This window comes from Phacochoerus africanus, chromosome 2 (assembly GCF_016906955.1).
Source record: "Phacochoerus africanus isolate WHEZ1 chromosome 2, ROS_Pafr_v1, whole genome shotgun sequence".
Lineage (NCBI taxonomy): Eukaryota > Metazoa > Chordata > Mammalia > Artiodactyla > Suidae > Phacochoerus > Phacochoerus africanus.
This window is the reverse complement of record NC_062545.1, coordinates 11799279-11824632: the sequence shown is the minus strand read 5'-3', so window position 1 is coordinate 11824632 and position 25354 is coordinate 11799279. Positions and strand designations below refer to the sequence as shown.

The window sequence follows — 25354 nt, the reverse complement described above, 5'->3', positions numbered from 1 at the left end:
GGGTTCAATCCCTGGCCTTGCTTAGTGAGTTAAGTGTCCAGCATTGTTGCAAGCTGAGGCATAGGTCACAGATGTGGCTTGGATCCTGTGTGGCTGTGGCCGTGGCCGGCTGCTGCAGCTCCTATTCAACCCCTAGCTCGGGAACTTCCATATGCCACAGGTGCAGCCCTAAAAAGAAAAAAAAAGTTGAGTGTAAAGTAATTCTTTAGATTTAGTGATAAATGAAAATGTTTTCCGAGGGGAAACTAGTCTATAGTTCGCAGATTTAAAATCTGTTATTTCCTATCAGGATCCATATCTTTTAGGAGTTCTCGTCGTGGCTCAGTGATTAACAAATCCGACTAGGAACCATGAGGTTGCGGGTTCGATCCCTGGCCTTAATCAGTGGGTTAAGGTTCCAGCGTTGCCGTGAGCTGTGGTGTAGGTCACAGACATGGCTCGGATCCCGCGTTGCCGTGGCTCTGGTGTAGGCTGGCGGCTACAGCTCCGATTAGACCCCTAGCTTGGGATCCTCCATATGCCATGCGTGCGGCCCAAGAAATGGCAAAAAGACCAAAAAAAAAATCTATATCTTTTAGATATCATTCATAATTGAGTTTAATATGCCTAAAATCTGTTGTTACAATTTAGACACGAAAGGACTTTGGAAAGGCCCTGTATTAGATTGTATTATTATCCATTTTTTATTGTACCATGGTACTTTTCCTGTTTCAGATTGACTATGTATTTTTATAGAAGGGCTTGAGACTGTAGCCAAGTCCCACTTCATGTAACTGGTTTTATCCAAATCCCCCTTCGGTTTGATTTCCTCTGATTATAAGCCCTGCCTCTGTGGGGACCCCGTGCACTTCCCCTGAATTCGAGGAACAAGAGGGTAAGGCTCAAGGTCACACCCACTGTAGCAGCTGCACAAGAATTAGAATTGAGGGGTCCCTGGTCCCTGCTCAGCGGTGAACTACCCCACCTTCCCATGATTAAAAGTCTGTCGTAATTTCCACCTCAAATGTAATATTTTCCTCCCTGCAGTAACACCCTTAGGAGGATTCGGAATTTTCCCAGCCAGCACTCATTAGCGTCTTTTACCCCCAGACATGAAAGATTTGCAGACATCAGAAATCCCCGACCAAAAAAAAAAAAAAAAAAAAACAAACAAAAAAAGGAGTTCCCATTGTGGCGCAAGAAATGACAAAAAGACCAAAAAAAAGAGGAAAAAGACAACAACAACAACAACAAAAAAAAAAAAAGGAAAAAGAAAGAAATCCTTGCAAAGCCCCTTTGAGGCTGGAAGGTGGAGAAGGCAGAGTAAAACTGGATGGAGGAAGAGACCTAAGGGTGCTCTTTCGCCAGAGCAGCTTGTTAGTGGGTCTACCCTGGAACCAACGTACTGATTTTACCACTGGAAAGCAGACGCCCTGCAGGGTGGCCTGTGTTGACAATATCATGATTCCAGATCCTACATAAATCCTATTTATTCACACCTGATCCACAGCGGATACTATTGATCTAATAAGTTGACTGTATGAAGTTTAATATGTTCTTCAAATGACTCAATACCCCTTGTAAAAAATATAAATTTTTATTGAAATAATAGTGGATTTACAATGTTGCATTAGTTTCAGGTGTACAGCAAACTGATTAAGTTATGCATATATATATTCTTTATTATTTATTTACTTGTTTGTCTTTTTAGGGCAGCACCTGCCACATGTGGAGGTTCCCAGGCTAGGGGTTGAATCAGAGCTACACCTGCCGGCCTACTCCATAGCCACAGCAACGTGGGATCCAAGCCGAGTCTGCGACCTACACCACAGCTCACGGCAACACTGGATCCATAACCCACTGAGCAAGGCCAGGGATCAAACCTGCATCCTCATGGATGCTAGTCAGATTTGTTTCCACTGAGCCACCACAGGAACCCCCATATATTCTTTTTTAGATTTTTTTGGCTGTGGCCACAGCATGTAGAAGTTCCTGGGCCAGGGTTCAAACTCATGCCACAGCAGTGACTGGAGTTACAGCAGTGATAACACCAGATCCTTAACCCATTGAGCCACGAGGAAACTCCCCTTTTCTAGATTCTTATCCATTATAGGTTACTAGAGGATATTGAGTATAGTTCCCTACGCTATATGGTAGGTTCTTGTAGGTATCAATATACTTTTTCTTGTACATTTATTAAGTTTTTCCTAAGGGACTAGGAGACTATTAGTTCTTACATTGCGATTAGTGTCATTTCTGCCTTGAGAACTGCTATTTAAAATGCTGTTGGAGGAGTGTTTGCTGTGGCACAATGGGTTAAGGATCCAGTGTTGTCTCTGGGGCAGCAGGGGTTCAATTCCTTACCTGACAACAGTGGGTTAAGGAGCTGGCATTGCTGCAGCTGTGGCGTCGGTTGCAGCTGCCACTTGGATTTGATTCCTGGCCTGGGAACTTCTGTGTGTTGTGGGTGCAGGCAAACAAAGGGGGGGAAATAAAAGTGTCGTCAGACTCTCAGAATTGTCAGTTTGAGCTGCAGTTGGCCCATCAAGGTTCATCTCATGAGCAGGGCCTTGAGGAGTTGGAGGGTGTGGGTGGCTGGTTAAATGGTGGAGGTGCACTGGGTCTCAGGGCAGCTCCAGACAAGGATGGTAGGGCAGGTGCAGTTCTGGACAGTGGGCTGTGGGATGGGGGGAGTACGAAGCCAGAACACGCCAGATTGGAGGTGTGATTGCAGCTCCTTCAGATTGCTCTGTGCTCCCACTGTGGGAAGGGAATGCATGTGAGGTAGGAAGGGGAGACTGGGTTGGATTAAATGTTCAAGTTGGATAAAGTTTAAAAAGCCTCTGGCTAATTCATACAGAAGATTTTCAAGAACATACTTAATGCCATAGAATTTTTTTTTTTTCCTTGTTACGGCCACACCTGTGGCATATGGAAGTTCCTGGGTTAGGGGTTGAACGGAGCTGTAGCCGCCAGCCTACGTCACAGCCACAGCAACACCAGATCCAAGCTGCATCTGCGACCTACACCACCGCTCGTGGCAACTCTGGATCCTTAACCCACTGAGCGAGGCCAGAGATCAAACCTGTATCTTCATGGAGACTATTCTGGGTTCTTAACCCACTGAGCCACAATGGGAACTCCTAGAAACATTTTTTTAATGAAGTTCTGTTATAGCCAAAAGAGTAAAGCTAAGCTAAATAGAATATTGATGTCTTTGTGTCACTACACGGGGACCAAAAAATAAATAAATCTAGTGGACAACTCTTGGAGAAAACCTTAACCTTTGTTTTTTTATTTTAGTTTCTTTGGGGGTCATGGATATAATGTGTCTACCTCTTCTTTCCTTGCCTAAGGTCACTTGGGAGTACCTAGGGTTTTGCATGAAGTGAGAACAAGACGTAACAAAGGAATTAGTGTAATGAAATGATGGCGAGAAGACAGGTAATAGAGTTAGCGGGCAGGCACCTTAGGCAGGATGGTGACAGTGGACAGGGCTTTAGGTTGGAGCCTGAAGGAGTTACTAATAGAATGGGGCTGGGGTCTGAGGCATGGGGGTAGGGGTGAGGGTGGAGTGCCTTTGGGTGGTTTAAGAGGTAGAAAGGGAATGGAACTTTCATTAGGGGCCGTGGAGTTTGGGTTCAAATTCTATTCCTAGACCGTGTGCCTGTAAATGCCTCTCACATTGTGAAAGTCCAGAATTGTGTCAGTCTTCTCTGCCCAACCCCCTCGTTACAGCCAGTTTCCAGTTGACGCTTTAGTTATCCGTCCTCAGGAAAGAACAGGTAATAAAATACCTATGGGAAGTAGGTTTCAGTTGATTTTGTCCTGAAGTAAATTACAAGTAAATGTCTTAAACCCTTCAGTCTAAGGAAGTTCTGTGATCACCGTTGTTTAGGGATGTACACATAGTTTAGATCCAGGAACTGTAATTGGATGCTAATCAGAGCTAATTAGATGCTCTGATTTGGTCCCAAGAGAGAAGATGGAGCTCCAACGTGAATGGCTGGCCATAGAAGATCAAAATTAGGAAAACAGCCTAGCAATGCATTCAGCCACATCCTCCTACCGAGAATTTGAAATTCCTAACCTTTCCTCCAAATCCTTTTTATTTTGCATCCGCGGAGTTCACATTTAATAAATTTGCCATCATTTATGCTTAATTCTCCACAATTTCCATAGTTTCCATTGGGCCCAAAGGCCTGGAAGCTGTTTATTTCACAAAATCCTAACATGTGCTGAGCCCCTTTCATAGCGATGGGTAATTTTTTCCGAAGAAGAGCATCTTACAGGCCCAGCCTTGCACTTGAAAACAGACCTGCAATTACCTGCCGGTTCAGAAGGCTCCCTTCTGCTCAGGACTTAAGGGGAGGGAACTCAGGGCCTGGGTTCATTTACTTACTTTTGATTTTAGAATATTACGGAAACAGTTTCAGAATACAATTATCAAAATGGAAACCCAGTAATTTCCAAGTCGAATCCGTGCTGGCTTCTCAGTTGACGTTTTCCTTTTTAACTTTTAATTTACCAACCTACTCCGGTCCTAGAGAAATATTTTTTAAAAATCATTTTACAGTATTTGTTAGTAACGGACATTGAGGCCTGGCCTTGGTATTACTGAGTCATCTTGCTAGCCTTGCAAGCTTGTTAACAGTAGTTCAAAGGTTAGCTTTTAAATCTTTTTTCCTATTTTTTTTTATTACTCAATGAATTTATCACATCTGTAGTTGTACAATGATCATCACAACCCAATTTCACAGGATTTCCATCCCACAACCCAAGCACAACCCCCCACCCCCCAAACTGTCTCCTCCGGAGACCATAAGTTTTTCAATGTCTGTGAGTCAGCATCTGTTCTGCAAAGAAGTTCCGTCTGTCCTTTTTTCAGATTCCACATGTCAGTGAAAGCATTTGATGTTGGTGTCTCATTGTATGGCTGACTTCACTTAGCATGATAATTTCTAGGTCCATCCATGTTGCTAAAAATGATGGTATTTCATTCCTTTTGATGGCTGAGTAATATTCCATTGTGTATATGTACCACATCTTGATCCAGTCCTCTGTCGATGGACATTTAGGTTGTTTCCATGTCTTGGCTATTACAAATGGTGCTGCAGTAAACATTGGAGTACATGCATCTCTGCGAGTTGTGATTTTTTTTTTTTCTGGATGGATGCCCAGAAGTGGGATTGCTGGATCAAATGGTAGTTCTATTTTTAGTTTTCTGCGGCATCTCCATACTGTTTTCCACAGTGGTTGCACCAATTTACAATCCCACCAGCAGTGTACTAGGGTTCCTTTTTCTCCACACCCTCTCCAGCATTTATTATTTATAGACTTTTTGATGATGGCCATTCTGGCTGGTGTAAGGTGGCACCTCATAGTGGTTTTGATTTGTGTTTCTCTAATAATGAGTGATGTTGAACATCTTTTCATGTGTTTTTTTGCCATCCGTATGTCTTCTTTGGAGAACTGTCTGTTTAGATCTTCTGCATAATTTTTTTCCTTTTTTTTAATGGCCGCATTCTCAGCATATGGAAGTTCCTAGGCTGGGGATTGAGCCCGCACCTCTGCAGCGACCCCAGGTGCTGCAGTCATATCCTTAACCCATTGTGCTACAGCAGGAACTGCTAATTCAAAGTTTTTATTCGTGCTGCTCCCTTGGGAAGAAAGCTTGTATTTCTTTCTGCATCACAGAACCTGGGACAAGAAGAGAGAACTAGTATCTATTATTTAACATTTATTAACTCGGATGAAGCCCTGTGCCAGGTAATTTAAGGAGATTTTCGCTTTTGCTTTCTCTGTGGTCCTGGGAGGAGGGCAGTCAGGTTTAGAGAGGTGGATGAAAGACCCAAAGCTGGGCATCATCGAGGGGTTTGCGCCTAACCCTGCACCTGGTGCCCCAGCCTTCTTAGCAAAGAGCTCTCTTCTGTTGTGCAAACACACGTTAGGATCTCCCAGTTAATTGGCATCAGTCAATAGTCGGTCTGTATTGATGGATGGTGCCAAGCTGGTGCCAGCAGGAGGGCTCACAGACTGCTGGCTTGGGACTTCTGCTCTTATGACCGGCTTCCAATGACTAATCCTCACGTGGCCTCCTGGACCCGGGGGGCCTCCATCCTGACCTGCTTCTCTCTGGGGTTGACTCCACGCTGTGCGTCGTTGCACTTGATGCTTTTTTCTGGGTCTTGCTCGAGTCTCGGGCCTCCTGGTCTCTCTGTCCTTCACCTGTGCCGTCCTCCTTATGAGAAGGCAGGGCCTGCCTGGTTCCTCGCTCAAGTCGGACAGTTCTCTGAGGCCAGGTCTGCAAGCAAGGCTGCCCTGCTCTGCTCAGCCCCACGTCATGTCCTCTTGTCTGAGCCGCTCTCCAGCAGTAGCCGCTGATGCTCTGGTGGGTGTCTGCCCGGGGCTGTCTTCTTGATCCCAGCCTGCTCTCAGCTGTGGATGTAAGGTCTGCCTTTATCTCTTTGGAAATAGATACCCTGTAGCTGCCAAAAAATTTTTTTATAAGTTCTATGATCTGTTTTGCCATAGAGGTGGTCTTTTTTTTTTTTTTTTTCCTGCTGTGGTTTGGATGTATTTTGTTTTTTTCTCCTTTTTAGGCTGGATTCAAACTATACTTTCCTCTAGTTTGGCTTGATGATTTTAGTGGTATTGCTGCTGAGAATGCCTGTTCTGGAAAGATTAAATGGACTTTGTTTTGCTTTTTGGTAGTTGCTCTTTTTCTTTTCTTTTCCCTTTTGGGCTGTGCCTGCGGCATACGGAAACTCCCGGGTCAGGGATCAAACCCACAGCACAGCAGTGACAACACAGGATCCTTAACCACTGAGCCACCAGGGAACTCCATTGTTTCTTTTCTTTTTTCAAAACCAAGGGAAGTTTCTGGCATTCTTCACAGCATCGTCTTGCTCCCGTCCCAGGTGGCAAGTGTATCTTGCCTCTTCATGTGATGAATAATGTCTTTACTGTCTTGTCTCCCCTGCTCACTCGAGGCCCTTTGATAAGCGGTGCCGGGTCTGATTCACCCGTGATTCACTCTCGGTGCCCAGCTTTGCACTTGGTTGTTAACTGGGACTTAAATGTGACTACGTGTGACGTGAGCTGTTTGTCAGCTGTAGTCAGCACAGCCTGAGTCTCAGAGGTACACAGTGTGAAACCATAGGGATCCTGGTGTTTGCTTTGTTCAGAGAGTTCCTGATGTTGCTTTACTCCTTGGGTCATTTTGATTTCCCCCACAGTAATGGAACGAAACCACAGCTGTTTGACCCCCGGGCACTCTCCCATGTGCTCCTTTCTGCAAAATTCAATGATGAATCGCAAACGAAAGCAGCCTCCTGTCAGGTGTTTCTCTCATCCTCGGAAAGGCTTCCTCATCTCTACTGCGGCTCTCGGGTTGGTATTTGTTAGCGTCTTTCAGAGCCTCATCTCCAGTTTCCCTACAAGTGACACAGAATCACAGGGGCCTTCTCTGTTAGCTGGTGCCTCTTTATTTCAAGTTTACTGTTTGTCGGGGGGGGCATTAAAACGTTTATGAAAAGTGTTTAAAGAAGAATTTGCTATAAAACCTACACATTCTTTATTTTCAAAAGTAAAATACACATTTTTGCAGGGAAGATATGTATAGCCGTAGGTTTTCTTTTTCTCAAACAGGTGACTTTAAACAGATGTTTATGTAAAAGTAACATTTCATCTTCAAGTGTCAAGTTTGACTTTTTTTTGGGAGGGGGGTAGGGGCAACACCTGTGGCATATGGAGGTTCTCAGGCTAGGGGTCCAATTGGAGATGCAGCTGCCGGCGTACACCACAGCCACAGCAATGATGTGGGATCCAAGCCTTGTCTGTGACCTAAACCATAGCTCACGGCAAGGCTGGATCCTCAACCCACCAAGTGAGTCCAGGGATTGAACCTACATCCTCATGGATACTAGTTGGGTTTGTGACCTCTTGAGCCACAATGGGAACTCCGAGTTTGGCATCTTTTAGATTAGAGGGATATTACTGTGTTATGTCTAGTGATGCTGTAACATAGCATCTGAGATAATGTTTCATGCCCTCACCCACATCCTCAGCCTTGGGATGAAGCTGTGAGATGCCTCCTGAGGGCAGGAGAACAGCTTAAAGCCGTCCTGAGATGAGCCTCGCTCGGGATGCGCTTTCTTAGGGAAGCTCGTGACTCTGGGATCATTATTTCCTGCAGGTCCCCAGGCAGGAAGCCAGTCAGAAAAGATTCCCTAATCCATTGAAGCATTAGCTTGTGCTCTCTTTCCAGGAAGGAGATGTGTGGCAGGTTTGAACCGTTCAGGAGATTGAACTATTTGGGTCATCATTTTGTGGCAGTCTGTGGTACTGGAGCATGCAAGGACAAATCTTCCTATAGTCTACTTAAATTCAGGGGTTCACACCGGCCACCGTGTGCCATTTTCAGATGCTTGTCCTTGTGATGCACAAATGTTTCCCATTTTAAGATCAGTGGATCCTTCCCCCCCCCCATTTTTTAAAGTTTCATTGACTTACAGTTGATTTACAATGTTGTGATAATTTCTGCTGAATCGCAAAGTGATTCATACACATACCCATTCTCTTTCAGATTCTTTCCCCATATAGATTATCACAGAATATTGCGTAAAGTTCTCTGTGCTATACAGTAGGTCCCCCGTTGGCCAGTCATTCCATATACTAGAATGTGCACCTGCCAATCCCATACCACCAGTTCTCCCCTCCCCAAACCTGTCCCCTTTGGTAACTATAAGTTTGTTTTCAAGGTCTATGAGTCTGTTTGTTTTGTAAATAAGTTTACTTGGATCCATTTTTTAAAAAGATTGCACATACAAGTGATATCATATGATGTTTATCTTTCACTAACTTTACTTAGTATGATAATCTCTAGATGCATCCATGTTGCTGCAAATGGCATTATTTCATTCTTAATAGCTATGTAGTATTCCTTTGTATATAGGTACCACATCTTCTTTGTTCATTCCTCTGTTGATGGATATTTAGGTTACCTCCATGTCTTGACTATTGTAAATAGCGCTGCTGTGAACATTGGGGTGCATGGTGCTGCTATGAACATTGGGGTACTTGTATCTTTTCCAATTATGGTTTCCTTTGGATAGATGCCCAGGAGGGGGATTGCTGGATCATATGATAGTTCTATTTTTAGCTTTCTGAGGAACCTTCATATGGTTTTCCATAGTGCTTGCACCAATTTACATTCCCACCAACAGCATAAGAGGGTTCCCTTTTCTCCACGCCCTCTCCAGCGTTTATTGTTGGTGGAGTTTTTGATGATGGCCATTCTGGCTGGTGTGAATGGTACCTTATTTTAGTTTTGATTTGCATTTCTCTAATAATGAGTGATGCTGAACATCTTTTTTTTTTTTTTTGCCATCTGTCTGTCTTTGGAGAAATGTCTATGTAGACCTTAGGTCATTGGATCCTTTCATTTTTTTCCTTCCCTTTCATTCAAGGAGCATTTAAATCCATATTATAGGGTAATGACTATATGAGTTTTATTTTGTTGCTCATGCCACTTGCTAAAAAATAAAGGTAACACACCATTCAGTTATTACAAAATATTGGCTATATTCCTCGTGTTGTACGGTACATCCTTGTAGCCTGTCTCACACCCAGTAGTTTGTACCTCCCATCCCCCACCCTGCAGGTGGGCGCTCCAGGTATAATGTGCCAGCTTTCGGGTCCTTGGGTTTTGTCCCTGGATGCATGAACTTTGTGGGAACCCTCCTCCTAAGAAACACTTGCTTTAAACGGAGGCCAGATGGGTGGACGGGATCGCCAGCCCAGGGAACACAGTGGCGCAAATGGATATACCCTGTCCTTTTTCCAGCTGTTTTTGGGGGTGGGGCGGGGTGTGTTTCACGTGAGCTGTTTCATAAATGACAAGGGACTCGCTGTGACTTGGATCATTGTAAGCAGTAAGTGCTGCCCTCCGTGGGTATTTTCATTGTAATTAGTCAGCCTTTGTCCACAGGGCAGATTCTGCACCGTCTCCTGAGGGGCTGGGCCGTCTTTTGTCAAGGGCGGCATCGTGTTCCATGAGCTCTTTGTGAGGGAGCAGTGCGTTAGTATCCACGCAAGAACCTGGTGAAGGTGGGCACCGGATGAAGGCATCCAGCCCATCATTAGTGCCACCTTAGGTCCAGCCTTGGAGCAGGGGCACGGAGGGGCTTGTTCCTCGCGTCTCTGAAATCTCTGTGGGCCTGAGCAGGCAATAAAGCAGCCACCTGGGAAGAGGGATGCTGGCAGACTCGTCAGGTGCTGCAGACCCGGCTCCCACGAGGGGTTCGTGGAGGTGGGAGTTCTCTTTCCACTCCCAGCTCCCTCTGGCTCCTGGAGAACCTCCCCCTAGCTGCACTGTCTGATGACAGACTCTGGGTTGAGTCTCTGAATTGATAAGCTGCCTAGCTGATAGATAGCAAGGCTAGAGGAAACCCAGAAACTTTTAAGACCTGATTTTGGTCAGGGAGAGGCTGCTTACAAAGGGAATCTAATCTGAAGAAGGTACGAATTTTAGGGAGAATGTTCTCAGCAGGAAAAGCGTTCTTCCTACCGAGTTGGGTCTCGGGGAGTGTGTTTTCAGGGCATGGGTAAGTAGTCAGGTCTCTTTCTCTGCCTCAGCACTTTCTCCGTGACCGGGTCGGCCTGGCAGTGAAAAGTTTTATAAACACTGGGCCCTGTGAACTTAGGCCAGGCCTTGACCATAGGCTTCTAGATTGATGAATGTTGCAGTCTTTCTGTAGGTGTGGCTTTTTTTTTTTTTTTTTTTAAACTGAGATGTAGCTGAAGATTCAATTACATGCAGCCTGCGGCTTTTCTTCACAAAACTCAGGGGAGAAAAACGTAAGATCGATTCATGTTAGATTAAAATGATGTCATAGGGACAAGCAGGCAGTTCACGGGCTCTGGAAAGGCAGGTTTCCATGCGGGAAGGAGCATGAGTGACCCCTGTTGACGGATGACTCTGTCCACACAGGCTGCCTACTACGTGCGGAGGGGGAGGTAGGCACACTCTGTGTAGAACGAATATGTAGAATCCCAAACGTTTTGTGGCAGATGCAGTTCAGCCAGCACTGCCTCGGGCTGCGAAGACGGTACCCTCGGGGCCCTCTTAGACCTGTCTGCAGTCACAGGAGCTCACAGGGCCCGTCCCGCGCCGGACTCACCTTAAAACAGGGCCCTCGTGGGCGGCTAAATCCAGTCAGCACAGTGAAGAGGATGTCCCACTGCTGAGGACGGGTTTCAGTCCGTCCGACTAGATGACACTGCGTTGTTCACATGGCCCTGGGCACACATGGGGTGGAAGAGCACTTTGGAACGGCTAATTGGTCACGGTGGCAAAACCACGGTCACCTGTGCTGGGACCAGAGTGGAAGACGAGACACTTTAGCTGGATCCTGACGGGTAATTCGGAGTCCTCCAGGGAGGCATTCCCGGCCCGAGACCGTGTATGCGAAGGTATGAAAAATAAAAGACGGCCACACTCAGGAAATGGCAAGGTCTTCAGAACGAACGTGTGGAAGCTTCTGTCACATAGTGCTTGGAAAAATTAAAGTGTGGCAAATGTTATATTGTATAGTTTCTTGGTTAGGAAATAACCATTTATCAGCCTGTCAGTAAGACAGGATCATTCTTGGCTTTTTTTTTTTTTTGTCTTTTTGCCTTTTCTAGGGCTGCTCCCGAGGCATATGGAGGTTCCCAGGGTAGGGGTCTAATCGGAGCTGTAGCCGCCGGCCTACACCAGAGCCACAGCAACGTGGGATCCGAGCCACATCTATGACCTACACCACAGCTCACGGCATAACGGAATCCTTAACCCACTGAGCAAGGCCAGGGATTGAACCTGTAACCTCATGGTTCCTAGTCAGATTCGTTAACCACTGCGCCACGATGGGAACTCCCTTGGCTTTTAAACAGTGTAGTGTGTTTGGGAGTTCCTATCATGGCTCAGTGGTTAATGAATCCAACTAGCATCCATGAGGACCTGGGTTTGATCCCTGGCCTCGCTCACTGGGTTAAGGATCCGGCGTTGCCGTGAGCTGTGGTGTAGGTCACAGATTCGGATTGGATCTGGTGTTGCTGTGGCTGTGGCGTGGGCCGGTGGCTACAGTTCCGATTAGACTGGGAACCTCAATATGCTGTGGGTGCGGCCCTAAAAACAAAAAGACAAAAAAGAAAAAAAAACCAACCAAACAAACAAAAACCCGGTGTATTGTGTTTAGATAGAGTACACTGAAGCTTGTTTAATTTTCCATTCTGTTTAAAAATATTTTCTTATCCATACTGGTTTAATTACAAAGAGAATTTTAAAAATATGTCTATTTACGATTTATAAGGCAAGCATTCTAGACCAAAAATGCCTATTATTTAGGTTTCCAAAACCTTTGAACCTCTTATGTCACCTTGGGCAAATCAGTTTACGTCTTCTAGCTTTAAATTCTCACTTTTAGAGAGAGGGAGTTGGGCTGGTTTTTAAGTGTCTAGCCATAGATTATTCTATGATCTGTCAATGAAAATTGTCATCTCCACTGTGCCTGATTGTATAGGTGTGTTTCTGTAGCATGAATCATCGTGAGAATCACGCCTTGCCCAATAATGGCAACTGTTTACAGTGAAAGTACTTTATCACCACTTTGAGAATTTCACATTTCACCCACTTTATTAGCTCTTTTATGTGCACCATCCTATAATATTTAGAATAACCCTGCAAAGTAGATATCATTTCCATTTTGTAGTTGAAGAAGCCAGAGGCTCAGGCAATTTAAATAAATAGGTGGTAATAGAGAAACTGGGGGCTGAACTCTCATCCTTTGGCTCCAAAGTCTTCATGCTTTTTTTTTTTTTTTTTTTCCTGGTCTTTTTAGACTGCACCTGCATATGGAAGTTCCCAGGCTAGGGGTCAAATTGGAGCTGTAGCCTCTGGTCTACACCACAGCCACAGCCATGCCAGATCAGAGCTGTGTCTTTGACCTACACCGAAGCTCACGGCAATGCTGGATCCCTAACCCACTGAGCGAGGCCAGGGATTGAACCCACATCCTCGTGGATACCAGTCAGAATCTTAACCTACTGAGCCACAATGGGAACTCGCAAAGTCTGCATTCTTTATCAAGGGTTGTGAACTTGGAGCCATAGTACACAGTTGTTATCAGAACATAGTATCTTGTGTATGTAGCAGAGGTGAAATAAATTTTTGTATAAAGACAAGTCTCTCCTTGAAAATAACACGATATTGTATGTCAGCTGTAGCTCAGTAACAATAATAGTGATGACAGTGGATCATTGTGATAATAATTATGATAATAGGCAAGTCTCATCCTCTGAAAGCAATCTGTTTAACATTTTAAACAGTGAAAGAAAAGGGCGATACCTTTTGCTCTGTTGACCAACAGGGCCATGAGTTTTAATGTATCACTGGGTGGTGTATCAAGCGTAGGAAGAAAGTATTATTCTCCATAACATGAGAGGACCCAGAAGCCACCTGCTTAATGAGTAATGCAGCTCAGATCCTTTGACGCCACTCGCCTGCATTTCGATTCTGCCCCACAATCCATGATAACTACTCTGGATAACGCTGGTTCATTTAGGTTCTTGGCTGGTCCCTCTGTGCAGGAAATCATTTTTCTAACTTCCAAATAGCATTCATGGAGTTCTTAGTGTAGCACTGTGCGTTCAGAAACCAATTGCAGCAGCTCGAACTGCTGTGAAGGTGTGGGTTTGATTCCTGGCCTGGCACAGTGGGTTAAAGGATCTGGCACTGCCACAGTTGCAGCTCAGATTCAATCCCTGGCTTGGGAACTTCCATGCCTCGGGTGTGGCCATTAAAAAAACATAGCATTCAGGAGTTCCCGTCGTGGCGCAGTGGTTAATGAATCCGACTAGGAACCATGAGGTTGCGGGTTAGGTCCCTGCCCTTGCTCAGTGGGTTAAGGATCTGGCGTTGCCGTGAGCTGTGGTGTAGGTTGCAGACGTGGCTCGGATCCTGCGTTGCTGTGGCTCTGGCGTAGGCCGGCGGCTACAGCTCCGATTAGACCCCTAGCCTGGGAACCTCCATATGCCGTGGGAGCAGCCCAAAGAAATAGCAAAAAGACAAAAAACAAAAACAAAAACAAAAAAACAAAACAAAACAATTAAAAAAAAAAAACAAAAAAACCCCCATAGCATTCAGATCTCAGCCTAGTTGCTGTCTCTGAGAGCCATTTCCTAATCTTCCAATTTAAATAGGACACTTGTGACTCCTTAGTTCATCACCCTATATGATGTCATGTCTCTATTGCAGGTTTCGTTCTAGGATGTTTTATTTAGTTTATGTACCTATTTGTTTGACTGCTTCCTCCCATTTGAATAAAGCTCGGGGGGAGCAGAGACTTGTATTTACTACTCTACCCTCAGCATCTAGAGGGGTGGCTTGATAGCAGTCGGCTTGTTCTGTCTGTTGAACCGTCCGTCCCTCTGTGTCCCTATCCCCTCCCCCGTTTCTCTCTCCTCCCTCCCTCTCCTCCTCCTCTCCTCCCTCCACCTACCTGTCCGTAAAATGGCTTGGCCATGTAACGCTCTAGGATGAAACAGTAAATCTGCTGCTCCAATGAGGATGTGGGAAGATGCTGATATTTCCTTTATAGTTAATTGTTTAACCCTTGCTTTGTCTTTTAGATGCTCCCTTTGGGTGTCAAGCCCAAGAAAATGGCAGCATGCCAAGAAACTGAGCTTTAATCTCACAATTCTGATTTTGAGGATTTGATTTTCACCGTCTCTGTGTTTTGGTTTTCTTTTGCCAGGGCTTTGTGCTTGAATGACAAAGACGTCCCTTGAGTGATCTCGTCTTGTGGATGAATGAATGGTTACGCTAAGAGTGGTCCATACCTCCTCGGGGTAAGTTCTGGTTGCTTGCACATCTCAAAGGCAATACTGTCTGTCATTTTATATTTCTTGGGTGTCTCTTCCTCATGTAGTTCTGTTAACTGCTCTTTGTATGCGGGCTTCAGGGGGAAAAGTCAGTATGGATTCCCCAGGTGCTGGTGGCTGAGGTTCCTGCTGTCTGAGTGGCTTACTACAATTGCACTTGAATTTGATGTGCTGGCCCATCTTCTCTACGTGGAAGAGCATATGTCCCTCTTCTCTGGGAATTTAGGTGAGACACTGAAGCTTGGGAAGTGTTCATTTCCTTTTCTTTAGACGTCACATACTGAGAGGGCATATGTTTGAGCTCCACCTAGGACTTCCTGCTGAGGAACAAGCTAGAGTATGTTATTTCTAGTTGCACTTGTTAAGATCAGGTCAGCGCAGGAGACCTGGACACTAGGAAGCCACTGAGGAAAGGTCAGGTTCCACCTCCGACGTTAAGGCTGGTTCCGACTGGGGCATCTTGCTAGTAGTGTGTTCGTTGTTACAGGGTAAGTGCTATAGCAGGGAAGCTGAGCAGGTCCCAAAGCAGTGTTTGGAATGGTTGCAAGTAATTTCCTGGAAACGTTGCTCCCTCTGCAGTTCATGCTTGCTTTGCTGGAGCACAGGCATAGGCAGAGTCTCTCCAGGCTGCAGTCTGTCTCAGCTTTCCTGGGCCGCTCTGCACCCTTTGGATCTCAACTGCAAAGACCATCTCCAACCACTCAATCTGAGGTGGTCACCTAGCCACCTGCTGCACTAGCCCTCTCTTTTAGTTTATTTAAAAACATTTTTAAAAATCGAAATATAGTGGACTTACAACATTGTGTTAGTTGCAAGTGTATAGCAAAGTGATTTGATTTTATATATATATATATATATAAATACATATATGTATTTTTCCAGTTTCTTTTCCATTGTAGGTTATTATAAGGTATTGAATGTATTTCCCTGTGCTATGCAGTAGGTCCTTGTTGGTTATCTGTTTTATATATATTAAGGTGTAGGTTTTAATCCCAAATTCCTAATTTACCCTTCCTCACTTTCCTCTTTGGTAACCATGAGATTGTTTTCTGTGTCTGCGAGTCTGTTTCTGTTTTGTAAGTTCATTTGCATCATTTTTTTTAGATTCCACAAATAAGTGATATCACATGGTTGCTATCTTTGGTTTTCTTTACTTAGTGTGATAATCCTTAGGTCCATCCATGTTTCTGCAAATAGCATTATCTCATTCTTTTTTATGGCTAATAGTCTATTGGATGAATAGAACCACATCTTCTTTATCCATTCCTCTGTCCGTGGACACTTAGGTTGCTTCCACATCTTGGCTATTATAAAGAGTTGCTGCTTTGAACACGGAGGTGCATGTATCTTTTCGAATTAGAGTCTCCATCTTTCCTTTTTTAAGTTTTTTTATGACAGTTGATTTACAATGTTCTGTCAATTTCTGCCGCACAGCAAAGGGACTCAGTTATACACATACATTATTTTTCTCACATTATCCTCCATCATGCTCCATCCCAAGTGACGAGATAGGGTTCCCTGTGCCATACAGCAGGATCTCACCCCAAATACAATAGTTTGCATCTACTAACCCTGGATCGAGGCCCAGGGAGTGGGATTGCAGGATCATATGGCATCTCTGTTTTTAGTTTTTAAGGGAACTTCCCTATTGTCCTCCACAGCGGCTGCACCAATTTACATTCCCACGAACTGACATCACCCTCTTTTAATTCTCTGCAAAGTGCTTGTCTCTACCTGGTAGTTTTTTCCTTTGTGTATTTATTCATTGGCTTCTTGTCTCGCCTCAGTCACTGGAGCAGAATTTCCATGCGCTCAGGACATGTGTCTGTCTGGTGCACCACAGATATTGTTTGGTTAAATATGCAGTCAACAGTTATTGTTTGGTTAAATATGTAGTCAACAGTTAAATGAAACTCACTGTAGAAGTTGTTGGTGTCATGTGGTGAGAAATTTGTTCACTCTGGAGGAGATTTTGAAGATTCAATTCGTCTGTTAATAAGGTCCAAACAGGGAGTTTTCTAGCATTTCTGGGTTTATCTGTAAATGTGGCACACTCCACAACTAGCCATTTGGATGGTCGTTAGTCACCTTTATGTTGGCTGACCTTTATATCATCGACCTTAGAATATTCAGAAGGGATCCTATTAGCCTTGCAGCAGTGTTTCATTCACGCTTCCGCAAAGTCCAGAAATCATGACTGAAAGACACCTGTTTCAAAAACCTAAAGTTGAGGTTTTGGGAGGAGTCGGACCACCCGAGTTCTTTGAATTGTCTCTGCCATTTCCTGGCTCAGTTTCTTCTTCTGTAAAACAGGAGTAAGAAAAGCATTTTTCGGCCTTCCAGGTGCGGCTCAGTGTGTTAAGAACCCAACATAGTCTCTCTGAGGATACGGGTTTGATCCCCGGCCTCAACTCAGTGGGTTACGGATCCTGTGGTTGTGGTGTCGGTCACAGACGCGGCTCGGATCTGGCATTGCCATGGCTGTGATGTAGGCTGGCAGCTGCTGCTCTGGTTCAGCCCCTGGCCTGGGGACTTCCATATGCTGCAGATGTGGCCCTAAAAAGAAAGAAAAGCATTTTTCTCATAGAATGATTGTGATTAAGTATGTTAATGTATATGTCACATGAATTTCTGTTTTATTTAGCATATGCTTGGGTTTTTATATATGAAATACATTAACTAGGTTTAAAAATAATGTATTTGGGAGTTCCTGTCGTGGCACAGTGGTTAACAAATCCGACTAGGAACCATGAGGTTGCTAGTGGGTTAGGGATACGGCGTTGCCGTGAGCTGTGGTGTAGGGTTGCAGATGTGGCTCGGATCCCGCGTTGCTGTGACTCTGGCGTAGGCTTGACAGCTACAGCTCTGATTTGACCCCTAGCCTGGGAACCTCCATATGCCGCGGGAGTTGCCCAAGAAATGGCAAAAAGACAAAAAATTAATAATAATAATGTATTTGGATCCTGTTTATAAAGTGGTGACACAACTTTGAGATCTGTTTTTGCAGTATGTGAATGAAAACAGCTACCCTCCCGAGCTTGCCAGAAAGAATAGACTTGCTCATAATTGTTTAAAATTTTATTAAGGTATAATAATGAGAAAACCATTATAGATATGCCATTTCCTATAAATATAGCAATGCTGTTTTCTCTTTGGTATCAGACAGATTTGTTTTGAGTTTTTCAGTGGTACTAGTTTTGTGGCCTTTAGCAAATCACTTGACTCTGCTTAGGTTTTTTTTTTTTTCTTCACCTGCCAAGTAGTGATAATAATACAAATCAAAGAGGAGCGCCATGAGAATTAAATATAAAATATTAACAATGTAGAGAATGCTGCTGGTACAGCACCGCCTAATCTTTAGTTTTCTTTCTTGCCTTCAGACCTTAGATTTAAGAAAGATATTGATATCCTGCTGTTCCCATTATGGCTCAATATGTTAAGGACTCGCTGTTGACTCTGTGAGGATGCGGGTTCAATCCCTGGCTTCGCTCCGTGGGTTAAGGATCCGGCCTTGCCGTGAGCTGTGGTGTAGGTCTCAGACACGGCTCTAATCTGGTGTTGCTGTGGCTGTGGCGTAGGTCAGCAGCTGCACCTCCAGTTGGACCCCTCACCTGGGAACTTCCATATGCCGCAGGTGTGGCCCTAAAAAAAAAGAAAAGAAAAGAAGAAGGATATGGATCTCCAGAGGAGAGTGAGCATGGTGAGGAATGTTTGGAAATAGTGTCCTATTGATTATGATGAAAGGAACAGAATATCTAGCGTGCAGAGTAGTAAGCTTAGTAGGGAGCGTCACACCGGCCCTTCCTGTGTGAGGGGAACAGGGAAGATGAGGCCCACTTATTCAGTTTTTGGGGAAAGAGCCAGGACCAATGAGTAGAAGTGGAAGGAAACCCCTCTGGGTTTCATGTAGGGAAGGGCTTTCTTAGGAGCTGTGGGAAAACGGGGGGTGACCCTGCATTTCCAGGGTAGATGTGGCCTCCGAAGGCAGGCTGGCTGAAGATGGAGAGTTGGCTTCACTCACCGGGAAGGTGGCTGCCAGGGCCTGTGTGGTCCTTCATGGTGCCTCTTCTGTGTAAATGGATCCCTCTCCAAAATCATGGTGCCCCTCACGCATGGCCAGGTCGCTTGTGCAGGGACAGATGTCCCTTTAGATCCAGACTTAGCCTTCTGAAGCCAGGGGGTGGGGACTGCTGATGGTTTCCTTTCAAAATATTTTTCAGGATTTGAAACTTTCCCCTTTGGGGTCTTATCATCTGCGTCAGAACTTGCAACCTGGTAGGCTTCTGGCAGGTTCTGGGCTGTGGATAAGCTTTGTTGGGCTTGTAACGCTGAGTCCCTGACAAGTGTCTGCAGAATACTTAAATGAGTTACCTGCCTTTCAAAACTGAAAAATTGACATAAAAGCAGCATTTTGCAGTGTTTCTTAAAAATGTGGTTCATCTGGCAGCATTCCTAGGCTTCTGCATTCCCAGGTGGCGTGGGGTTCTGGAGCGGGGCAGCTGCTGGCCCTCTGGGACGGGTTGTCACTGGCCCGTATGCCACAGTCCCCACCCCCGCATGCCGTCTCCCCAACACTGAGCATCACTTGCCATTTTCCATTGAGTGAAGTTGTTTTTCTTCTAGTAGCATTAGGAGAAAAGTGGACAAGTGTGCTCCCCTTCCATATCGATAGGGGGAAAATGGAAGTTATTTCCATAGAGTTTCATATTTGAAGAAAAAGGGAGCATTGGGGTGTCCGTGCTGAAGAATGCTTTCCATTTGCAAGCAAATAATCTGTATTTCTTAAAAGCATAGCACTCAGGCTTTGCTTCGTTGATATACTTTAAACAGCCCTAAAGGTAGGAGACTGTGGTTCCTCATCTGGACAGTAACATTTTCCTTCTGTGGTCACTCTTGCTTTTATTTTAGGCCACTTCCTCTCTCTCAGCAGCAAACTCCCCGCCTTCCTTAAGAGCAGTTGTTGGGTCTCCTGGCTCGGGCGGAATGAGAGCCGTGTGTAATTTGCACACATCCGGGGACTCTGGAACTGGGTTCCATTCTGCCTTCTCCAGGGGAGCCCCAGTGAGCTCTAGACTTTGTGGCACCAAAGAAATGAGGGCCCCTAGCCAGGTTTACTGAGCGGGGTGACCGAGAGAGTGCTCTGGGCTCCCTCAGGCGCAGGCTGCAGCCTTGGGGCTCGCTTCCATGTGCATTTGATTTCGAGTGAAGAACCTCATCTGCTATTGTCGGTCTGTTGTGTTTTACAAAGTGGTTCTGGCTCCTCGGGAAGATAAACTAAGTCGAGGGGGTAGGGGGAGGTGGGGGAGGAAAGAGCCACTGACTTCGGCTCCCTGGGGGGTGGCTGGGTGGAGGAGGGGAGGAGGATGCGTGTGGATAATGCTGGAAAGACTAAACTTAATTAGTGGAATTTTTAGGATGACCGATTGGAAGTCGGGGGAAGGCGTCCTCATCTATCAATTGGTTACTTGCCAATGGAATGTGGTCCCTCCCAGGGCCGTGGACGTCCCATCACTCTGGGTATTTAGGGAGAATAGAGGGGCCCATCTGGCCGGATCCCGGAGGTGGTTCTTAAATTAAAAGCAAGACCAGGCTAGACGGATGACCTGTACAGTCTCTTGGCAAACTCAGATTCAATTATTCTCAGAATTAAACTGATTAGGAACCTTTCAGCCAAAACAGTGTCACTTCAGTTCCTAAAAAGAAAACATTGTGAGTGGAGTGAGAGGCAGAAAATAACACTTCTTAATTACATTTGGTTCTGGTCAGATTACTTGTGCTTTCTTAAATATTCCAATATAACCCTTCAGAAATGTTGTAAACAGATGTGTCTGGTGCTTAGGATTTATAAGCCAGGGTTTTACAAGCATAGTTCCTAAATGATTTTTTTCTATTAACGTTTTTCATCTCACCTTCACTGAAACTCATTTTGTAGTTTTATTTTGGGTGGCGTGATTTTTTAAATACAGATTTTGTCATTTATATAAACGTATTACCTGTTACTTATTATAAAGTATTTAATTTCAAAATTTAGGATTCTCCATATTGTCAGTAATTGTTCATTGTCCAGGTGTATTTAATTTGGCTATAAGGACTTAAAGAAAAAGTCCCTTTAAAGGAACACTTTTTTTTTAAGAATTTGTTTGAAATCTTTGTGGGGTTTTTGTTTGTTTTGTTTTGTTTTGTTTTTTGTCTTTTTGCCTTTTTCTGAGCCGCTCCTGCGGCATATGGAGATTCCCAGACTAGGGGTCCAATTGGAGCTGTAGCCACCAATGTACACCAGAGCCACGGCCACGTGGGATTTGAGCCATGTCTGTGACCCACACCACAGCTCACAGCAACGCCAGATCCTTAACCCACTGAGCAAGGCCAGGGATTGAACCTGCAACCTCATGGTTCCTAGTCGGATTCATTAACCACTGAGCCATGACGGAACTCCAGAATTTGTTTGAAATCTTAATTTTTATGTCACTTAAAATTTATTTGCTTATTCTTATAAAAGTAACTAAGTGGTGATTTGGTGAAATTAAGGCTTGCTTGTTATGTAAGATACCACTTGGACATTATAAATATCTGTACCGTAAAATCTCTCATTTTCATGATAATTGTCTCCATTACTTTTTTTTTCACATTTGATGCCTTTGGAACACTTAGAAAAAGCTTATATTATGAAATTTAGACTTGCCGTGGCTTTAAGGCAATACAGACTATACTAGTATTGCCTTTTGCATGATCTTAAGATTGTCGATTTTGTGGGCACATCCAGTTCACTTTTAAACAAGTTAAACATTTATTTTGCTCTTTATTCTCAATACATACCACGTTTTTCACTGATTCTACAGGGCACTCCATTTTCTTCTTAATCAGCATTTGTGAAGCTGTGACTTTAAAGGAATATGTACCAGGCTAGACTTGCGTTTTGAATTATCTTAAAATTGACTGTTGATTTTAAAGATGTATGGCTGTGGGCCTTTCCAGCATCTTCTTGAGACTGAAGCAGCCTGGAATGTGATACACTGCAGTGCAGAACAGCTGGGGCTCTTCAAGCAGACACTCTGAAAGTCTCGCTCAGTGGGCATTGATAACATGTGGGTGGCTTATTTTAAATAAAGGGGTTTTAGAGGCTTCTGACACAAAGATAGAGACGGTGCCAGATGCTCTTTTCTTGGCATGTTCACCACTGCCATCATCACTGTCATCTCTTGTTCATTCATTCTTTCATTGGCTTCATGGGTACCTGTTGAGTATTTGCCATGTGCCAGGCACTTTTTAAATACTAGACTTAACAGTGAAAACCCATTTAACACTACCTCTGCTTTATGGAGTTTGCATTCTCAGGCAGGTCTTGTGGTAAACAGTCTCCATGTATTATTTTAATCCTGTAAAGTAAGTAATACCATCCCTGCTTTGTAGATCAAGACACAGAGAGGTTAAGTGACATATCTAATGTCACACAGCAGGGTCTGAGGTCAGGGCAGAGGGACCCTAAAGCCTGGGCCCTGAGCTGTTTTGCTGACCCCCCGGGGAACAATGATTAGGTAGCAAATGAATTGCACAGGTCAGGTGTACACATGTGTGGGTTTCAGTGTCACACATGGGAGGTAAAACCTTCAGACCACGGCTGGGTGAGGCATGAAGGCCAACCAGGCAGGCTTTCACTCTTCTCCGGGCTAATTCGGAAACACTTGGATTCAGAAACAGACTTGCTAGGTTTGTGACTTTGGACGAAATTACCTCTCCAAGTGATATTTCTTTGGATTTTCGGGTTTTCACGTGAATATTTTGCATGTTTCGTTTTCTTCTGGTGTTGCCTTCATCCAGGACGTTTTGTTTCGTTTCTTCTTTGATGGCTTTACTCAAGTTGCATACGTTTTCGGCCCACATGATCCAAAGTACTGCTTTTCCATCAGAAGCTAAAAGCTCTTTAGGTACATGAAGCTGCTGTGGAATATTTTGCTCTTTTATGTGACTTCCTCAAAGGTGAATGTCTATATTTGTAAGCGATTATTTGCTCTTTTGGAACCCTGTTTGGATAAAGGTAATTTATGTTTTTAGCCTTTATTAATTATTGCTATTATATATAAATATATTTAACCAGATGAAGCCCTTAGAATTGACTATGGAGTATCAATAAAGAATGGTGCTTGATGGGATATTCATTCTGCATCATTGTGTGTTTGACTTCAAACGTGAAGAGTGTGGGACTTCCTGCTGTGGCACAGTGGGTTAAGGATCTGGCATTGCCACAGCTCCCATGGTGGCAATGGGAACTTCTATATGCTGTGGGTGAGGCTGTAAAAGAAAGAAAAGTGAAGAATATGGAGGGGGTTGACTTACTTTATTTTTAAAAGAGAGAGAGAGGTTATTTCTGAGAGTTTATATTACCTTTTTTTTTTTTTTGGCTGCCCCCGCAGTCTGAAAATTCCTGGGCCAGGGATCAAACCCATGCCACAGCAGCAACCTGAGCTACTGCAGTGGCAATGCTGGATCCTTAACCCTCTTGGTCACAAGAGAACTCCCATATTACTTTTAAAATTGCATTTTTATTTTTTACTTTTGCTTTTTAGGGCCACACTGCGGGAGTGTATGGACGTTCCCAGGCTAGGGTCTAATCAGAGCTCCAGCTCCGGCCTACAACACAGCCACAGCAACTTGGGATCTGAACCACTTCTGTGACCTACACCACAGCTCATGGCAACGCCAGATCCTTAACCCACTGAGCAAGGCCAGGGATTGAACCCACCTCCTAATGGATACTAGCCAGATTCATTTCCACTGATCCACAATGGGAACTCCTAAAATTGCATTTTTAATGTCAGTTTGTTAAATAACTATTTATAGATTAATAATCCTTGTTTTTATCAAGATAGACCTTATTTTTATTCACCTTATTTTATGATGAAGGTACAAAAGGCTTCTAAATTACTAAGAGATGAATTGCTAACCCACATCTGCTGTGAAGCCTGAGATATCACTACTACATTCTGTGGCCTGCTTTTTTATTAATTATGATTTGTCCTGTGAAAGTGGAGTGTAAGATATTCATGTCAATGATTACAATTAGGCTATAGCAACAATTTGTGCTTAGTCTTCACTAGGCAAATAGTAAAACATGGTTTTTTTAAATTTTTAATTTTTTTTAAATTTCAGCTTGGAGTTCCCATTGTGGCTGATTGGGTTAAGAACCCAACATAGTGTCTATGAGGATGCGGGTTTGATCCCTGGCCTTTCTCAGTGGGTAAAGGGTATGGCGTGGCTGCAAGCCGTGGCATGGGTCACAGAGGCAGCTCAGATCTAGTGTGGCTGTAACTGTGGTGTAAGTTGCATATGTAGCTCCAATTCGACCCCTAGCCTGAGAACTTCCATATGCTGCAGGTGCAGCCATTAAAAAAAAAAAAGGTCAGCTTTATTAGAGGTATAATCGACATATAAAATGATATGTTTGATATATTAATACATAGTGAAAGGATCACCCCTTCTAGTGAATTAGCACTTCCCTCACTTCACTGCTTTTTATTGTTGTTGTTGTTGTTTTTCTGGGTGAGAACATTGAAGTTCTACTATCTTTTTTTTCCTTTTGAGGGCTATACCTGAGGTATATGGAGGTTCCCAGGCTAGGGGTCTAATTGGAGCCACAGCTGCCAGCCTACACCACAGCCACAGCAACTTGGGATCAGAGCCGCGTCTGCGACCTATACCACAGCTCACAGCAATGCTGGATTCTTAACCCACTGAGCGAGGCCAGGGATCGAACCTGCGACCTCATGGTTTCTACTCAGATTCGTTTCTGCTGAACCTAGACGAGAACTCCTGAAGTTCTACTCTTAGCACATTTTAATTGTACAGTATGGTGTCATCAGCTGTAGCCACATGTTACCCATGGATCCTCAGATCTTATTCATCTTGTAGCTAAAAGTTTGTTCCCTTTTACCAACTCTCCCTATTTCCCCATCCCAACCTGGCAACCACTTTTCTGCTGTGTCTGTGTGTGGGTGTGGGTGTGTCTGTGGTTGTGTGTGTGTGTGTGTGTGTGTGTGCACGTGAGAGAAGGGGAGAGACAGAGAGCAAGACAGTGATTTCCCCTCAACTCCTTATTAGGAAAATTTACAGAAACGCAGAAAAGTCCAAAGTGAACACTGAACCCATCACTTCAATTCTATAACATTTTTCTGTGTTTACTTTTTAATGTGTCATTTTGCATTGTGTATTTGGGGGTAGAATTCAGTAGTAATTTATGTAATGTCCAGAGATCTTTGCCAAAGAATGCAATTAAATTTTTTTTTTTTTTTTCCTTTTAGGGCCGCATCCTCGGCATATGGAAGTTTCCAGGCTAGGGGTCCGTTTGGAGCTATAGCTGTTGGCCTACACCACAGCCATAGCAACTCATGATCTGAGCCATGTCTGCAACTGACACCACAGCTCATGGCAATGCTGATCCTTAACCCAGTGAGTGAGG

General features: G+C 44.3%; 1 protein-coding gene across 1 annotated transcript in view; it reads left to right on the top strand.

Annotated features, from left to right (window-relative positions):
• Positions 1–25354, top strand: part of TIAM2 (TIAM Rac1 associated GEF 2) — a 237261-nt gene that overhangs the window by 72229 nt on the left and 139678 nt on the right. The window contains exon 2 of the mRNA XM_047769867.1: positions 14775–14868. The gene's annotated coding sequence lies outside the window, so the exon portion shown is untranslated. The remainder of the gene's footprint in view (positions 1–14774; positions 14869–25354) is intronic.